This window comes from Sturnira hondurensis, unplaced genomic scaffold, assembly GCF_014824575.4.
Source record: "Sturnira hondurensis isolate 20B ecotype Veracruz unplaced genomic scaffold, ASM1482457v3 Scaffold0018292, whole genome shotgun sequence".
Taxonomy (NCBI): Eukaryota; Metazoa; Chordata; class Mammalia; order Chiroptera; family Phyllostomidae; genus Sturnira; species Sturnira hondurensis.
In genome coordinates, this window is record NW_028090923.1 from 1595118 (window position 1) to 1603126 (window position 8009).

Sequence of the window (8009 nt, forward strand, 5' to 3'; positions counted from 1 at the left end):
ATACGAACAGGGAGACTAATAAAAATGTAAATAAATGTTCTTTCCCTTTGAAGTTTTTAAATGCCATCATCTTTTGTACCTTTCAGAGTCATTTACCTATTATAACTAGTAGATTCTTCTATTTTTCTTCTATACCTCTACATCTGAGATACATCCAACCCCTGTTTTTTCCAGGACTCTATATTTCAATACATTGTTCAGAAGGGACATATGGTAGAGCCTTCCTGTTATGAAAGAGTCTCTTTAATGCCCAGTATTTTGTCCTCAAAATTATGCCTTCTCATAGAGGGAGGTGAAGTGAGTGAGGTAGTTAGTGAGTAAGGGAGATAAAATCCTCCAGGTCCTTGTGATATCCCTCCCCAGAAGTGTCCTCAGGTTGTCTCAGGGCCACCAAGAAACACGGATTCCTCTCTGCTACTCCATGCTGTTAACTTAGAGGCTCCAGGCAGGCCTGTGTCTATACAGCACTGTGTTTGGCTAGGTATGTAGATTTGCCTATTCTGGAGAAGGGTTATTAAGAAATATTGCCCACAAAAGACCCATACTTTTCAACATTGACTTTATAAAGGTGACCTGTACTTGTGTCCTCTCTAGTTGTCCTTTAATAAGTTCCACCTTCAGGTAGAGAGAAAAAGGTATCACTTACTGTGTCCCCCCAAATGCCAGCAAGTATGAACTTGTAGTGGAGATCGATGTCCTGAAGTACCAAGCTCCATCTCCCACCTGTTATTTTTCAGGTAATTAAATACCCATTTTTTGTTTAACATTGCAAATTTTAGGTTTTCTCAAAGGAAAGTTGTCTTATGCAATATGTGTCTTTTTTCTGTCTATATTGTTAAAGCAAGTGTGTTTCTTTGATTATATTTCATATACAAATGAAAAGAAAGAGTATAGCTATATCACTAAGATTATTAAAAAGCCATTAATTCAGACTTTGAATGTTCTTTTAAAATTGTGTAGCTTATAACTTATTGCAACAACACTATAACTGATGACAAAAGTTGTGCTAAGATAACTAAGGTCATCATTAAGAGAAATAAATTGAGAGAGTGAAGGGGAAGGAGATCATAAGCCAGTCCCTTGACTTAATACACAGTAAGTTCAGCTCAGCGTGGCAGACAGTACAGTATGGAGGGCTGGTCTGTCCAAGGCAGGCTCCCTAGTTCACTTCCAATCCTGCTCTCTCTGTGTTCAACCTCAATGACATTTTTCAGCTCAGGAAAATATTTCTATTTAATAGAATAGCAGCATATTGGTGGTATTAGCAAGGAACGGTGGCATTAGGAAACCAAAGAGAACAAAAAAAAGAATAGGGCAAGAAGAATAAAAGTAATGTTATTTTATTGAGAAATCAGAATAGTTCCTGCTCACATATAAAAAAGAGTATAATATAACATAAAAGACATCTACATTAAAAACAATAAAGGATTAAAAAGGATTAAAAAATTCAAACTCAATTCTGACTTGCAAAATTCTTTGGGAGATAGACTTGGGGTGCTTAGTTTCTTTGTTTTAAAACAAAAGTGTTTTAAACTTTTGTGTTTCAGATATCTCTCCTTTATTTCACAATCCTTTATTTGCTATATTCCAGTACACACACATACACACACACAAACATTTTTTTATGGAGATATGACATGAAATTAAATATAGTTTTAGAAGTCTGATTATGAGGATATTTTTTTTGAATTTGAGATATAATTGACACCTAATACTCTGTAAGTTTAAGGTGTATACTGTGATAATTGATGCAAGTAGTTATAGTGAAAAGATTACTACAATAAGGTTAGTTAACACTTCTTCACATTACATGGTTATCATTTTATTTTTGTTATCATGGGCACATTTAAAATTTACTCTCTAATCATTATGCTGTATATTAAAATTTACTCTCTAATCACTATGCTGTATACCATAAACTAATGTAAAGTTGTATGTCAACTGCAATTTAAAAATTAAAAAAAAATAAAAATAATAAAATTTACTCTCAATATCTTTCCTGTATATAATACAGTATTATAAGCTGTAGTCTCTCTCTGGTACATTATATCTTTTTCCAGTTTTTTAATGTGTAACTTAGATTATTAATATACAACCTTTCTTTTTCCTGATGTAGACATTTACCACTTTGAATGCTCCTTTGTTGAATTGCTTTTGTTGCGTTCTATAATTTTTGCTGTGTCGTGCATCCATTTTTGTTTTTACAAAATATTTTTTCTAATTTTGTCTTTGTCCTATTTGTTGTTCAGAAATGTGTTGCTTAATTTTATGTATTTGTGATTTTTTCTGTTTTTCTCCTGTTACTGATTTCTAGTTTAATACCTCTGTCATCAGAAAAGATCAGCTCTCTATTTGTTCCACTGATCTATTTGTCTATTCTTTCATCAATATTAATCTGCCTTAATTATTGTTGCTATATAGTATTTTTAATATAGTTTATTGATTATACCATTACAGTTGTTCTATTCCCCCCTTCATTCCCCTCCACCCGCACACTCCCTCCCCCACCATTTTCCCCTCCTTAGTTTATAACCACATTTCTCAAGTTCTTTAGATTCTATATTTCCCCCACTATTCTCGCTCTCCCCCCTATCTATTTTCTACCTACCATCTATGCTATTTTCTGTGCCTTCTCCCCCCTTCTCCCCACCCCACCCCCCTGTTTCTAACCCTCCATGTGTTCTTCATTTCTATGGTTCCACTCCTGATCTAGCTGTCTTCTTGGTTTGCTTTTGTTTTAGGTGTGGTTGTTAATAACTGTGTGTTTGCTGTCCTTTCACTGTTAAGATTTTTCATCTTCTTTTTCTTATATAAGTCCTTTTAGCATTTCCTATAATAAGGGCTTGGTGATGATGAACTCCTTGAACTTGACCTTATCTGAGAAGCACTTTATCTGTCCTTCCATTCTAAATGAAAGTTTTGCTGGATAAAGCAATCTTGGCTGTAGGTCTTTGGATTTCATGACTTGGAATACTTCTTTTCAGCCCCTTCTTGCCTGTAAGGCCTCTTTTGAGAAATCCGCTGACAGTCTGATGGGTACTCCTTTGTAGGTGACTGTCCCCTTATCCCTTGATGCTTCTAGGATTCTCTCCTTCATTTTAGTCTTGGCTAATGTAATTATGATGTGCCTTGGTGTGTTCCTTCTTGGGTCCAACTTCTTTGGCACTCTCTGAGTGCCAAAGAAGTCAGAGAGTGCTATATAGTATTTTTTCATTTAAACTTTATTGTATTTTTTCCATTACCATTTAGTACCCTGATACCCTCCTCCCCACCCAGGAATCACCACACTGTTGTCCATGTCCATGAGTCCTTTTCTCTTTTTTCTCAGTCGCTGCCCACCCCCCCGCCCCGAAACAACATCCCTGCCACTAGCTATCATCTACACTCCATCCATAAGTGTCTCTCTGTTTTGCTTGTTAGTTCAGTTTTTCAGTAGATTCCACAAATGAGTGAAATTGTATGGTATTTGCCTTTCTCTGACTGGCTTATTTCACTTAGCATAATGTTCTCCAGGTTCATCCATACTATTGCAAAGGGTAAAACTTTCTTATTTTTTATTCCCGAGTAGTATTCCACTGTGTAAATGTCCCACAGTCATTTTATCCACTCATATGTTGATGGACACTTGGGCTGCTTTCATATCTTGGTGTTTGTTAATAATGCTGCAATGAACATACATGTGCTTATGTTCTTTTGAATTAGTGTTTTGGGTTCCTTCAAATATATTCCAGAAGTGGGATCACTGGATCAAAAGTCAGATCAATTTTTAATTTTTTGATGTAACTCCATACTGCTTTCTACAGTGGCTGTCCCAATCTTCATTTCCATCAGAGTACAGAAGAGTTTCACTTTCTCCATATGCTCTCCAGAATGTGTTTGCTAATATATTGATGAGATATTCTGACAGGTATGAAATAATGTCTCATTGTAGTTTTAATTTGCATTTCTCTGATGATTAATGAAATTGAACATCTTTTCATATGTCTATTGGCCATGTGTATGTCCTCTTTGAAGAACTGTTTATTCAGGCCCTTTGCCCATTTTCTAATTGGGTTAGTTTTTTGGGTGTTAAGTTTTATAATTACTTTATAAATATTGGATATTAATCCCTTATCAGATGTATTGGGGAATATGTTCTCCTATTCTGTGTTAAGTCTTAATGTCAGTCATCCAAAGACTGACATGTTGTTCTCCTTCAATGTTATGCTGACTATTCTGTGTGGATGTTTTTTGTTTGTGTGTTCGTTTATTGTTGTTTTTGCTTTGTTTTTTGGTTTTTGCCTCTCTCTTTAAACTTTGGATTTTGTTGGTTGATATCAACAAAATAGCTTGCTAAGACTGTGATTAGAATGACAATGCATATGTAGATCAAATTAGGAAAAAGTAACATCTTTTTTTTAAAGATTTTATTTATTTATTTATTGATCTTTAGAGGGGAAGGAGAGAGGGAGAGAAACATCAATGTATGGTTGCCTTTCATGCATCCCCTCCTGGGAACTGGCCTGCAGGGAACTGACCTGCAACCCAGGCATGTGCCCCGAATGGGAATCGAACCGCGATCCTCTGGTTCGCAGGCCTGTGCTCAATCCACTGAGCCACACCAGCCAGGGAAGGAAGAAGTAACATCTTAACAATGTTGAATATTCTATGTACAGATATGGGGTATTTAATAATTTATTTAATTTTTCTTTTATTTTATTCATCAGAGTTTGTAGTTTTATAGATCTTGTACATATTTTGTTAGGTTTGTGTTTACCAAAACATTTAATTTTTATGGGTCCTAAGGTAAAGTATTATGTTTTTAATTTCAAGTTTCACTTGTCTTTTTGCTCATATATAAGATAGCAATTGAATTTTGTATATTAATTATAATCTTTAAATCTTGTTACAATCACTTATTTGTTTTCAATTAATTCTAGGAGTTTTTTTGTTGTCATTAATTCTCAGATTTTCTACACAGATGATCATGTTATCTATGAACAAAGACAGTTTTATTTTTTTCTCCTAGTTTGTATTCTTTTTATTTCCTTTTCTTGTCTTATCTCATTATCCAGGACTCTTAGTATTATGTTGAAAAGAAGTGGTGAAAAGCTATGTCCTCTTCTTCTTCCTGATATTAGTGGGAACGCTTCAGGTTTTTCATTATTAAGTATGACATTCACTGTAGATTTTTTGTAGTCTATCTTTATCAAGTTGAGGAAGTTTTCCTCTATTCCTAATTTACCAAGTATTTTTTAATTTTATTAAAATACTGAGTTCAATTCGCATGTATATTTTCATTTCCTTTTTACCATGAATGGGTTTGGGATTTTGATAAATGTTGTTTCTGTGTCTATTGATATGATCATATGATTATTTTCCTTTTAATCTTTTTGATGTGATATATTGCATTAATTGATTTTCAAATGTTGAACCAGCCTTGCATATTTGGGTTAAATCCAACTTGATCATGGTGTACAATTCTTCTTATTCTTGGTTAGATTTGATTTGCTAATACTTTGTTGAAGATTTTTGCATTTATATTAATGAGAGACATTGGTCTATGATTTTCTTTTCTTGTAAAGGCTTTCTCTGGTATTGGTATTATGGCAATGGTGACCTCACTGAATAAGTTAGGACCTTCCCTGGCTTCTGTCCTCTTAAAGTGCTTATAGGGAATTGTTACCATTTCTTCCTTAAATGTTTGGCAGATTTTACCAATGAATACATCTTGGCCTAGTATTCTGTATTGGAACTTTATTAATTACTGATTCAATTTTTTTAAGTACATATAGGCCAATTTATATTTTCTATTTCTTCTCTTTTGAGTTTTGGCAAATTTTGTCTTTCAAAGAATTGGTCTACTTTATCTATGTTACTGACTTTGTGGGCCTACAGTTGTTCATGATATTCCTTTATTATTCTTTTAATGCTTATAAGATCTGTAGTGATGTCTCTTATTTTATTTCTCACATTAATAATTTTTGTCCTTTTTTCTTAGTTAACCTGGTTAGATGCTTTTCAAGAAATTTTTTAGCTTTATAAAGTTTTTCTTTGATTTCTTGTTTTCAGTTTCATTGATCTATAATTCTTATTGGATTTAATTTGCTCTCTTTTTGTAGTTTCCTAAGGTAGAAACTTAAATTATTGATTTTAACTTTCTTTTTTCTAGTATATTCATTTAATACTGTAAATCCCACTCTAAGACCTGCTTTTACTCTATTCTATACATTTTGATAATTTTTTATTTTAATTTTATTCAATATATTTTTAATATCTCTGGAGATTTCTTCTTTGACCCAGGTGTTGTACTGAAATGTGCTATTTAATTGCTATGGTTTCAGATTTTTTAGTATTTTTCTGTTATTGATTTATAGTTTAATTCTATATGGCTAGAGAAGAGATTTCTTCTATTGTATGACTTCTATTATTATAAATTTGTCAAGATGTATTTTATGACCTATCTAGTGAATATTCAATGAAAGCTTGAGAAGAATGTGTATTCTGCTATTGTTGGATGAAGTTGTCTATAGATGTCAGTTATATCCTATTGACTGATGGTGTTGAGTTCAACTATGTCCTTACTGATTTTCTTCATGCTGGATCTGTTCATTTCTGAAGACGTTAAAGTATTCAACAATGATAAAGATTCATCTATTTATCCTTGTAGTTCCATTAGTTTTGAGTCACATAATTTGACTCTTCATTGTTAGGATATTAAAATTTTAAAAACATAAAGTACCTGTCTTCCCCTTATGACTGCACACTACTGAGGGTATTTTTCTCACTATAGCATGTTCAGTGCTTAGTAATATAAGTACCACAAAGTATATACTCATTAAATAATTTTTGTTATTTAATTAAACATTAATTAAAGAAGGTTTCCTAGGTATCAATTGTACCTGCAGGAATCAATTACTATGGAAAAAATAAGATTAGAAAATCTCCACTTGCATATTGTGTTCATTGAATATTGAATTCATTTAAGAGTGACTTATAAGTTAGGCTGTTCTCGGGTGGGGAGCCTATAATAGCTAGTATCTAAAAACCAGTACTTAAAATGGACTGTTTACTATTTTTCTGAATAGACTCTTTTATTTCCATTGTCATATTATTCTCTCAACAGTCATATAGAACACATAATATGGTTATATTTATTTAATATGAGTAACAAAGGCTTAGAAAGTTTAGGCAAGTTTTCCAGTGTTAAGTAGATATTAAGTAAAGATTCTGTTTATTAAATGAGATGTCTGACTCCCAAAGCATGGCTCCTGACTGCTAAGCCAAATACATAAATAAATAAATAAACAAACAGACAAACAGTATCAGAAATTTAGTTCTGACTCTAATAGCTTTATGTTTGTTTTTAGAGACTTGGTTAACATATATAAGTAATTAAGATAAATAATAAAAACATTTCCAGTGCTCGCTTCGGCAGCACATATACTAAAATCGGAACGATACAGAGAAGATTAGCATGGTCCCTGTGCAAGGATGACACACAAATTCGTGAAGTGTTCCATATTTAAGAAAAATAAATAACATTTCCATATTCTTGGGGAGCTCTGGCCATCCTGAATATGAAAGAATGAATATCTAGGATAATCCTTTTGTGGCAGAGGCTAGTTCTCTAATTCATCTCTTCCATAATTGGATTTCTAGTACCTTGGGTAATCTTAAAGTGAGATATTTGAGCACTTGAGTTGGAATTACCTGGATTATCTTGGCAACAGGTGTTTTGAGTTCTTGGGACTTAATTACTTGAGCAATTACAGAACTCTCCACTTCAGGTAGTTGTGATTGTTTTGTCAAATTGTGGATTCTCTGTTTTACTGCTATTTCCTTTAAATTAAAGCCCCACTGTTGCCATCCTTTATTTTCTAAGATGATAGCATGATTAAGAGTTATTAGGGTCAGCAGGTCTAAGTGTGGCTTTATATGCCAGTGAACACCTCAAAGTTTTTTCTTCTCTGTAAGTACACGAGGAAAAATAATTTACTAATAAAATAAAAACTTGATTACAATGGAGA

At 33.0% G+C, this 8009-nt stretch overlaps 1 non-coding gene across 1 annotated transcript; it reads left to right on the forward strand.

Annotated features, from left to right (window-relative positions):
• Window positions 1-7401: 7401 nt before the first annotated feature.
• LOC119002864 (U6 spliceosomal RNA) lies at window positions 7402-7508 on the forward strand. The gene has a single exon (XR_005069828.1). It is a non-coding gene; the product is annotated as a U6 spliceosomal RNA (small nuclear RNA).
• The last annotated feature ends 501 nt before the right edge of the window (window positions 7509-8009 follow it).